This window comes from Eptatretus burgeri, chromosome 2 (assembly GCF_056783735.1).
Source record: "Eptatretus burgeri isolate ZD-2024b chromosome 2, Ebu_testis_v1, whole genome shotgun sequence".
NCBI lineage: Eukaryota > Metazoa > Chordata > Myxini > Myxiniformes > Myxinidae > Eptatretus > Eptatretus burgeri.
The window spans coordinates 92,541,731-92,554,230 of NC_140962.1; the positions used below are offsets into that span (position 1 = coordinate 92,541,731).

Sequence of the window (12,500 nt, forward strand, 5' to 3'; positions counted from 1 at the left end):
ATTTTATTTATTTATATTTTGGAGACTTTTGGAGTTGCTATCACTCTTTGGGATCTAAACCTATCGATGTAGTTCTTTGTCGGATGGTGCTTGATGGGAGCAAGATCAAGAAAGTTCTGGGAAGAAAGTGCAGGCTTACTCCCTCTTTCTACGTCATCAAACCTGAAAGCCTTAAAAGACAGAATTGGAAGAAGAGAAAAAAAACAAAAAATATACATTGTTCGTTCTGGGAAGAAAGTGCAGGCTTACTCCCTCTTTCTACGTCATCAAACCTGAAAGCCTTAAAAGACAGAATTGGAAGAAGAGAAAAAAAACAAAAAATATACATTGTTCGTTCTGGGAAGAAAGTGCAGGCTTACTCCCTCTTTCTACGTCATCAAACCTGAAAGCCTTAAAAGACAGAATTGGAAGAAGAAAAAAAAAAAAACGTAAAAATATATATATATAGGTGGAAATCTCATTTTGAAAAAGACATTGTGTTGGGCGAGGATTGAGTTGGGGTTGAGATTTTGAATGTGAGGGTTGGGGTTGAGATTTTGAATGTGAGGGTTGGGACACACACACATACACATCAACAAACAAAAGTTAAGCCTTGACTATTCAGTTGAGGATTCTGTGTTTGGGGTTCACAGATCTAAGAACGTCCCCCTTGACACACATTATATACTGTTATACACCTCGGACTTGGCCCTCGAGTGTCCACAACGGTGTATAGTAGGAGGGAGTGAAGCGCCAACCTATTGCTCCCATTGCACACACACACACAAACAAAAGTTAAGCCTTGACTATTCAGTTGAGGATTCTGTGTTTGGGGTTCACAGATCTAAGAACGTCCCCCTTGACACACCTCGGACTTGTCCCTCTAGTGTCCACAAAGGTGTATTATATGCTTAGTTTTGTCTTTTGTAATTCCTGTGAATAAAATGAACCTAAAATCTCTTCCCCTTCCAAATCATATATTTTATAAGTCCAAGGAACTGTATCTATTACATCAACAATTTTAAAAAGTTCTTTCGTCCATCGTTCAGTAAAACCCTTTTCAAAATGAGATTTCCACCTATATATTCTTACGATATCACCAACTTTGAACTTAGGTTTTCTGACATTAATCTCTTTTTCATATTTTAATTTTGTAAATGTTTCTGATGGCTTCATATTCGTTGACGTGTGAATCGTGTCATTATACTTATCCACAATATCCTGAATAAAAGATGACCATTGTTGTGAACCGAGTTGTGTGAATTTTTTATATAGTCTCTCTTTTTAAGGTACGATTAAAACGTTCAACAACAACTGCCTTCCCTTCATTAAAGGTACTGTATAATGTAATACTGTTATTTTTTAGAAAATTCATAAATGTCTTGTTATAAAACTCTCTACCCTCATCAGTCCACAATTTCTTAGGTTTTCTCTTACTTTTATTAAATATCTGTTGAAAAGCTAACATAAGAGTATTACCTGTTTTGTTTTTTAAAGGGACAACCCACGCATATCTACTCCTCAAATCAATAACGGTTAAAGCATACTTGTACCCCTTATCATTATTGAGTTCAATCAAATCAGCAGACCAGATATAATCAACTTCCTTGGAATAAACTTTCCTTCTCTGAAACTTTGTGAATATTGGTTTATGTAATTCATCAGCTAATTGCTCTTCAGTCTTAATGGCATCATTAGAGCCTATAAGTTTTTTGAATTTCCAAGTCCAAGTTTCAATTTAGCACTAATCATCTTCTTCACGATGAACCTATCAACTTTTTCTCTCAAGGTTGGATTTTGTATCAGAGACAAATTATATAACATTTCTCTATCGGCTTCATGCTTTTCTTCCAACATTGTGGTATTCCCATAATCAATATCGTGTCTCATGCACACTTCATCAACTCTATTGATTGGTTTACTCCAGGATTTAGGATTGTCTGCCTCATCTAATCTTTTATCCAAGTTTGTGCCTGGACCACAGAAAGAATACCCTGGAAGATGTAATTCCCCTGGTATTCCAGTAGTTGTAAATTTACTTCCTGATAAAAACTTTTGTATATCTCCTCCGAGTTTGTGTTTGGAGATAAATTGATTTTTTTGAACCACACACCGAACATATACCTTTTTGTATAACCCTGTTATTTTTACTTTTAATATATGAAATATTTTTAGTATTAGTTTTCTTTTTACATTTGAGACAATAACTCATTTATTTATGAGAAAAATTTCTGCAGAGTGCAAAAACCTTTTAGTTTCCAACATGCACATTTGAATCTTAATTTTTAAAACATAAAGAATCCTTAGAAATGCCTTCACTCTCTCCTCCATTTATTTAAGAAAAAACTTGAATTAAAATACATGTCTTCTCGATGTCGATAGTCTTGTCGAGAAGTATTGTAAATAGACTTTTTAATTCTTTGTATTCCTCCCTGGTGAGATAAGTTAATTTCTTTAATACCTCTATTCTTTTTTGAATCTCACTGGTTTCCATATTTTGATATTTATTCATTCTCTCTCTTTCCTCCCTCTCTCTCTTCTCTCTTTCCTCCTTCTCTCTCTCCTCCTCCTCCTTTTCCTCCTCTTCCCTCTCTTCTTCAACTCCTTCCTCATCCCTTACTATACTTGAATCGTTTACACCCCATAGAATATTATACATATATTCTTCAGGATTTCTTGTTATTCCTGTATCCAAAATAATTTTTTTTACAACAGGATACCAATAAAATTTCTTTTGAATTTCTAAAAGAGCCTTACCTTTTCTTAACCTTATAATTTTTTCATTATTTAACATTCTAATTAAATCTAAAGTTGTTGGTTTATCAACATCAGCATAATGCCAATCTTTTATTGAAAATACCTCATTCTTATGTTGTAGAACATATTTATTAAAATACCGAATACCCTTTTCTTGAAGGTATGCTTGAACACAGAAATGATAATTTTCTTGAAGCCTTCTTGCTGTCATTTATGTATTAGAAATATATGTTAGAATAATATTATGGCACGAAACACCTCCCCATCTTCCCATAGTTAAATCATTTTGTATTTCCTTACTTATTATATATAATCCTGTTTTTTCTGTTTTCATGAGATAAACAAGGGCAAAACCATTATTATATTTACCCTTATTAAATTCTTTTATTTGTTGTTTACTAATCGTGGCTCCACAAAACTCATTCTCGATACCAAGTGGATAATATTCTTCCTTACGAGACTGATTTAATTGTTCCAGGTCTTCGAGGTTAATTTTAAATGACCAATTATACCCTAAATCATTCATATCATACCCCCATTGTTCTATTCTCATACAAACGATACGCCCTTCTTTATAAAAATTTATTTTAATTCGAACTGTGAATTCTGTATGACCTGGAGATAATATCAACACTTCTGTATCTTTAGAATACACAGCCGTTTTATTTAAGTATATATATATTGTGATAAATCGCTTAATCTCACCAAGTCATTTGCGTCAGTCGGGCTTGGATAATTTTTTTAATTTATAAGCATTTTTCATGTTAATATTTTTGTTTATATTATATTTATGTCGTTCAGCCTGTGCCTTTGTGTAATAATTTGATAAATCAATATCCAGTTCTTGAGATACACCAAAGATAGAACCATCTTTACCAACATAAGTCATTTATATTAGATTAAAAATAATATCATAAAATTTTTTATTTTTGTTGAGTTGAAATAACACATATAGACATAATTGACCACAACACTTGGAATTTAATTCTTGGACTTGAAATGTTTGATAAACACCATTCTGTAAGAATTTTATGACTTCAACAGGTGGTGGAAGACCAAAACTATCAAAATAATATTTGTCTTGACTATTAAAAATACAAACCCAATGAGAACCGTTCCCATCATTATCTTCTAAGTTCATAATAATATTCTTTGTATGTTTCGACACATTTGTTAATTCATCTCTCATACAAATAACCACATTATGAATTTTTAATTTCTTACAATATTTGGCAAGTTGTAAATTTGATGTTGTATTCTTTCCAAATTCTTTCAACCACTCATCAATGCTCATTTATTTATTAGAAAGATATAATCCATTACCTCTTTTCGTTAATTTTACACCTGCTTGTGCTATAGAAGAAAGCATATCTCCAACTAACAATCTCGCTTTATCAGGCAGACCTTCAAGTTTTTCAGCAAAATCTACAATTACACCACTTCCACTAATTTGTTTCTCCAACTCTTTGTTATGTCTTTCCAATTCTTTTGAGCCTGGAGTTGAGCCTTCCTTTCGTTGGCAGTTTTGACCGCTGTTGAAATACCACCCGTCAATGCTCCAACCGCACTTAAACCAGCAAATAAAGGAATTAGAAATGGGAGAAATCCTCCACTCGTCTCTCTTATTGAATATTTTTTCAACATTGGTTTTGTCATTTTAATTTTAAGTGAGCCAGTGTCATTCAAGATTTTAACCTGTTCTCTTGTGAGCAAAACATCAATTCTTACTGCTCCTTTTCTCTGAATTGTATTAACGTTAATCGTACAAGGCTTTTGATTTTGAACACAAGATGATAGTTTATGAAGATTGATTTGATTAACATATACCCCAGTTGGTACTTTGCCACTCATTTATTTAACAAAAAATTATGTGAGACTAATCATCACACCATTATCTGTATTAATCTGCAATTCTGTTTCTTCCAAAAGCAAACAATATGTATCAACTTCTTCACTCTCTCCTCTTTCAATGTATAGGGAAGTATCCACTCGATTAGACTTTATAGTTTCTTTTTGAGCGCTCAGGTCAAACGTATAGATTGTATACAAACTTTTAAATGCTGTCATATCCAAAATAGGTTCTTTATTTCCATTACTTTCACACACCTTTTGGTAAGACTTGTATGCTTCAGCAAAATCATTTTTTTCCCAATTAATTTCCAATCTATCTCGTGGATAAAATGTTCCATCTAGAGAAACGCGAAGTTGTTTCACCTTAGCATTATCACTCAATGCATTATTCTTATCAGTCGCAGTATCACCATCTGGCTTTTTAAAAATCATCCACAGATATCGTGGCTTTCCTTCCAGAACACCCAAATTCCACGTGTAAGTAGTTTGATTGAGTTTAACGTGTTGACATCTTCTTTTGAGGTATGATACACTGAGTGGTTTTTTTGAGTTAAGTCTTCGATTCAACATCTCTTCTGTTTTAAGATTAGGAGTATATTCACTGATATACCAACTCATCTCCTCAATTACAAATTTATTCTGATCACCAAAAGCATTACCAACACCAAAAAGCAATCTATTTTCATTATCATTCCTTTGTAGTTGAAATCTAATTTTAAGACCATACAGAACTTTATCATAATCACAAAATCCAAATATACCTTTAAGAGGAACTGCCACAGTAAAACTATTTTCTGCTTTTGTATCATCATTATACATTCCTTTCCTTTGAATATATCCAGGGTCTGTGTTTGTTCCCGTTGACATATCAGGAATAAAACCTTCGACAGACCCCTTTCCCATTCTATCACTGAATGTATAGAGTGTAAATTTCATCATTTCAGATACAGCAGAGACATAATCAACCGCTTCAACTTCTTGTGTTCCAATATACAATCGCACACTATCAAACATTTTCCAGAAGAAATCATTTACAAGTGTAGCGTTTGTGTTATTCCCAGCCTTAGTGAATTTAAATTTACACAACAAGAAACTTTCGGAGAGATTCAAATAGGTTTGTTGATTATTTATTTCAAAACTTTTTGTACCATTTGTATTCCAGTCTGTTCCAGTTATTGCATTTACCTTGAAGTAATCTTCTTTTTTAGTGGAGTTTGAGATAATAATAGTATCATCCAAATCATAGATACTATCAATTGCTTCCATACTTGTATTTATTTAGGAAAAAAGATGTTAAAACTTTTGAAACCCTGATCCAAGTATTTGAATTATTTTCTGTCGTTCTTGGGGGGACAACTGAGTTTTACCTTTCTTAATTTCTTTTATTGCTTGTAATTTATGAGATTCTTTCTGAGCATCTTTTATACTCTTTACAGCACCTGCTACATTTCCCACAGCAGAAGCAGTTGAACCAATTAGGTCTTTATGTTTAAGAATAGTTGAACCAATACCCATGAGAGTATCAATTATCCCATCTCCTCTAAATTGATGTCCAACACCCCTTTGTCTCTTAGGTTTATAGTATCCTCTACCAAGATACATACCTTCACCCTTGTAGTACGGGAAAGGAACATCCCATCCCCTGTAATTATTTTATATTTTCCCAACTCGTGCTTCCTCACAATAACCATCGTATTTATTTATTGAAAAACTTCACGTAGGTGAATTCTGATGGATATAACTTCTCCATTAAAAGAGATCACACGATTATCTTGGTCGGTTATCCTAAAATTTACTCTGTGTATGGTTTTTCCTGACACAGGTAGATAAACCAAATTTTTAGGCTCCATATTGAATTTATAACCAATTGGGGTTGAGTATGCGCTGAATGAAAATATTGTATTTGTTTTTAATCCATCATTATAAGCACCATCAATCAAATCACAGTGAATTAACACCGAATTTATTCCTGAGGATATTTGAATGACATTATCACTGTAAAACGTCCCATTAGTTTCAATCTTTTTTGAGGAGAAACCTAATAACTCTCTAAATGAATTATCAATTGTGAAATCAACCTTGTAGTTATTTTTAACTTTAATCGTTGATTTTGAAGTATGTTTTTGAATGTTTATAACAATATTTTTTGGTTCATCACCCTGTTCTTTCATAAGACGAGCAATTTCGGAAGATATTTGAGAAATCTCGTATGCTCCGGGGGAGACTGTTATCGTTTTGTATCCACTTCCAGGATTTTACCTACACTTGTCATTTTTTCTCGGTTATATTAAATAAGGTATTATAAGTCTCCATGGACAATAAAGATGCCTCATATTCTTTTGTTGTGTCAAGTTGTAGTGGGTATGGGAATGAAGATGTGTGGTCGCTTGTTGTGAAATTAAAACTCAGGATTGTGCTTCTCATCTTATTTAATATGAGTTAAAATGTCTTTATATTGAGATTTATTAATTATTTTCATGTTCATCAACTGGTCTAAAATGGCTGATGCTTCATTAAAACAATTGTTATTTCCAGCCTTCTTACTGCCGAACAACAATAACAGTCTATTAACTAATTGCGATGGGTCATTTGGAAGAAAACTAATACCTGAACCAAGGATACTTAAAGCCTGAATAATGTGTTTCTCCTTCTCATTCTTCCTACTTTTACCAGAAAGAATAACCTTATAATTTAGAGTGTTCAGCAAATCAATATATACTCTATCATCATTATTTTCCATATCCAATGGTTTATCAATATACTTTGATTCATCCCTCACAGTTGAACCTTGTCTTCCATCTTTTGTGAGAAGAAACATTAATCTCGGAGTTAGTTTAACAGGGGTTGAGCAGAACTTAAGAACCTTAATTCATCATTAAATATCAATACCTTTTCTTGAACAAGATGAAATATTGCTGGTTGTTCTGTTGGAATGAGTCCTGCTTTGGTTTTTGAATCCGCTGAATATTCATTGTTTTGAACAGCATTCACAATATAATCAGGGGGTTGATTAATCTCTTCCAGTTGTTGAAATAAACCTTCATCATCATATTCTAATTCTCCTAAATGCTCTAATTCTTCCTCCGTCATTTGACTGAAATCTTTTAACATTTGAAGCTTTCTAGGAGTATATTCTACTGTGGGAACTGTGGAAACATCTTTCATTTTTTCTTGGGAAGTTTTTAAAAGTGGTTTAAAAAATTTCTCTTGTTTTTTTTCAAATGCTTCTTCGCCCGTTAGTTTCTGTCTGCGTTTCTTCTTTATGTCTTCCTGTTGTTTTACAACTTTTGAAACCAACTCTTGATGTTCCTTAAATCTTCTTGCTCTTTCTTTTGTATCCATTTATTTATTGTAAAATATCATTTAATGAATTGTAAAGATCAACAGGGAAATTTTCCTTTTCTTCATCATTCAAGTAGATGTGTTCAAATAAATCCTTTTCTTTAAATATTTCATCAAATTCTTTATTAACATTAATGCGAGTTGTAATTTCTTCTTCACTAATCCTTGCATCTCTGCTTTTCATACGTTTGTGTTGAGTTTCTTCATCAACATCAAAACCGAATGATAAAATCTTCACTCCGCTCAGATATTTAATAATTTGTCTCGTTCCTTCTGGATTAGTTTCTAATATCCCAACACCACCAGATTTTAGTTTCTTTAACTCACTCTTACAATGTGAATATTTTGTTGTACCAAGAGAAACCTCCTCAAATATTTGTCCTTCATTCCTCAATCGCATATGTTCCTCCACTGAAATATAGTGATAATCTTCACCTTTTACTTCTCCAGGTCTTATTGCTCTAGTTGTTGTTGATACAATGCGTATCACGGGGTGTTTTTTAAGTAAATTTACAATATTCTCATTTGTACTACACAAGAACCTTGATTTATGAAAGTTTTTTCCAGAAGCAGATTTACCCACAAGATTTATAATAATAGTTGTCATTTATATATGTAATTGTTTATAAAACAAAAAATATATCCCTTAATATCTCATCTTGTTTCACAACAATATATTTATATTTTTCAGTCGTGTGCTTCATATAATCCTCAAATTTCTTTTTACTACATAATGTAGAACAATTATCTCTCCAAAAATTATTGATATCTATTGAATTTAACTTGAATAAAATAAAAGTATTAGCATTGTTTCTGATGGAACGACGAGGAAGTTGAAAGTACGATTGACTAAGATAAATACAATTACAAGAAGAATGTCTCCCTCTTGTGTAGTAGCTGTCCATTACCGTTTGGTTTCTCTCATTAACACAATCATCAAAGATAACGAGGTTCTTTTTTGATTTATCCAAATCTTGGGGAGACGGTATATCATCCGTATTATCACTAAGAATACAAGTTATAAGATTTGATTTCTTTTTACATCTCTGTGTATCACAAAATAGTTGAATTATATCTTCAATGTTATAATCATTTAGGTTTTTTTGACGTTTAAATAAACCTATTATATCTTCTTTTTGAAGACCAGCATTAAAACCTTGTGAGAGTAGTTGATACTCTGGTTGAAAACTCGACTTTGTGAAAATTATTAAATTATCATAATCTAAAAAGTTGGGAGTGAGGAGCATTTTTAAAAGTAAGCAGGTTTTTCCACATCCACTTGAACCAACTATGAGACATCTTAATGAATTTGGGAGATTTTTATGGTTGTTAAATTTTATCTTATTTTCCCAAATAGGTAAAAAATCATTCATTTATATATTTGAAAAACAGGTTATTTAATTTATTATTGGCTTTTTTAGAAACTCTATATTTTATCCTAAGTTCAGGTTTAATTTCAAGATAATCCATTATTTTATTTATACAATATCTTGTGTTGATATTTCCCTGAAAATTACATCCATGAATAATATACAACAACAATCCTTTGAACATTTCTCTTATACGTTCAGTTTCTTCCCTTGTAAGGAAAGGTGTGTTATCATCCTCATACTTTACATTCATTTCTCTAATCAATCTTGTAAAGTAATTCATTTTTGGTGTAAATCTAAAAGAATTATTTTCCTTTTTATATTTTTTATTATCATTAATTAGAAGATAATCACAGAATATACATTGTTTATAGGCTTTTGACTCTGTGTTTAATCCCTGTCTTTCACACGCAGGACAATTCTCAAATTTGTCATATGGAGAATCAGGAAAGTCTAGCATATTTATAAAGTAAAACTTTACTTAAACTGAAATTCATCTATACTTTCAGTTGTATATTACCATCGATATCGATATACTTTTTTCATTATCAGATTCAACGACAACATTTTTTATATTAAAGGTAATTTTAAAATTATCGTTAACTACTATTGAACGAAATGTCATTTCACCTGATATATTAACATCCTTTATTTCATCAAGATTTACATCTTTAAGGTTGTTGAAAAAAATACAAATTTCTCCTTGCATATTACAGATGGTCTTATCTTTTCTTTCTAAAGCTTCATCCATAAGGTTTTTGTTCTTTGATACTTTTTCTTGTTTCATTGCTTTTTCTAGTTTTGAATATATTACTAGAAGGAGAGGAGAAACTTTTGTTAGAGATACTTTAATTGATGTTCTACCAGGTATACTAAAAGCCCTTCCACTGAAGGAAATTGAAGAACTCATATTATTTACCATAATAGTTTTTATCCAATAGTTGTTATATTTATCTTTGTTCAATTTTACATCCTTGACATATTTCTCAGTATCTTTAACAGATGAAGAGATTGATTGAAACTTGTCTTTTGTGTCTTGAAACATTGTATTTATTAAGTGAAAAAGTTGGAGGATAAAATGTTTTTAAGCACAGATTCACCTATAAATTAAACGAAATTTTCATCAAGAAAATTTTAGTTTAAGCAAAGTTTTATTCTATAAATATGGTGAATACAACGTACTGCGATGTTTGTAATCACGAATATAAACATTATAGAAAACACCTCCGAACCAACAAACACACATTTAATCTATTTCATCAAATATCTCCTCTTGAGTTGGAAAGAAAACATTGTGATATCTGTTCAAAGGATGTTTTGAAGAGTAGTTATAATCAACATCTTCAATCACAAAAACACAAGAAAAATGAGTTTAAAGTAAAGGGAGACTATTATATTAAAAACACTGATGAGGCATTTAAAGGGCATATAAAAATAAGGATTTTTCAATTTGGAGAACCCAGTCCATCATCAATAGCTGAATCAATTGAAATAGTGAAACCCGATGTTGAAAAATTTATTAAAAAGACATTAAAAGAAATAAAAACTTTAAAGTTTTATATGGGAGTGAAAATGAATATGAAAAGACAAGATGAAGAACAAACTCCTTATATGAGAACAGATCTTCATTTTATAACATCATTTCAAGATTTTTTGAATAGTGGGGTTTATGAAGAACTATCAAGACAAGAGGAGGATGTTGATAATACAGTGGTAGGAAGTGGATTCAATATTAAAAAATCATCTTTTTAGATATACACATTCTAAAATCAAACCCTCTTAAAGCTTCTTCTTATATTGAATTACCAAAAGAAATAAAACTAAAGAAGGCAGTTGTTAATATTAAGAACAATGATAATAAATGTTTTCTCTGGTCTGTTCTTGCTCACTTACATCCACCAAAATGTAATTCAGAAAGAGTAAAACAATATATGAAATATGAGAATACCTTGGACATTAAAGATTTTAAATTCCCAATGCCATTAACAGATATTCCTAAATTTGAGAAAAAGAATAATCTTTCTATTAATGTATATGGATTAACGGATACAAACAAAATTCAAATATTAAAAATTTCAAACAACTATAAAAATGAAGAAACACACATTGACCTTTTATATTTTAGTGTTGGAAAGAATTCACATTACACATACATCAATAATTTATCAAGATTAATCTCTTCTCAGGTATTCAGAACAGCAAACAAAATATATCCTTGTAAGCGATGTCTTAATTCATTTCATACAAAAGAACGATTAGAACAACATTCAAAATATTGTAGTAATCATAAATCAGCTGTAATTACAATGCCTAAACCTGGTGAAAAGATTTATTTTGAAGATTATAATAAATCTATCATGCACCCATTTGTGATATACGCTGATTTTGAATGTATCCTTAAAAAGATAAATACTGCTTCTCCTAATCCAAAAGAACCATATACAAATAAATATCAAAAACATATTCCTTGTGGTTTTTGTTATTATATCAAATCATCTGTTGGAGAAAAGTATAACAAACTTGAACATTATCGTGGAAAAAATGCTTCACAAGAGTTTGTAAAACGATTAGAAAAGGATTGTATACGACTCACTAAATTAATGAAAGAAACAAATGAACCGATGAAATTAACCAAAGAAGAAAAATTAGAATTTAGAATGAACAATATCTGTCATATTTGTGAGGGGGAAATTAAGGAGTCTAAAGTTAGAGACCATTGTCATCTTACTGGTAAATATAGAGGTCCCGCTCATTCCTGTTGTAATCTTAATTATAAATTACCTTCTTTTATTCCAGTCTTTCTTCACAACAGCGCCAACTATGATACACATCTATTTATAAATGAACTTTCAAAAACACCAGGGAATATTTCTGCTATAACAAACACAAGTCAAAAGTATATTTCATTTTCAAAAATGATATTCACAAAACCTATAACTCGTATTAGGTTTTTAGATTCTTACAAGTTTATGGGAACACCACTAGCCTACCTCGCATCAAATCTAAGCTCCACGGACTCTTTTCCAAATCTTAATTCATTCTTTCCAAAAGAGGAAATTCTCACTCAAGAGGAAATTCAGATTAAAGAGAGAATTCAAAGTAAAGAGGAAATTCTAACTGAAGATGAAATTCTAATTATAAAGAAAATTCGAACTAAAGAGGAAATTCAGATTAAAGATGAAATTCTGATTAAAGAAGGAA

The 12,500-nt window shown here is 31.1% G+C and overlaps 1 protein-coding gene across 2 annotated transcripts in view; it reads left to right on the top strand.

Annotated features, from left to right (window-relative positions):
- Window positions 1-12,500, top strand: part of LOC147032567 (plexin-A1-like) — a 424,700-nt gene that overhangs the window by 324,360 nt on the left and 87,840 nt on the right. The window lies entirely within an intron of this gene.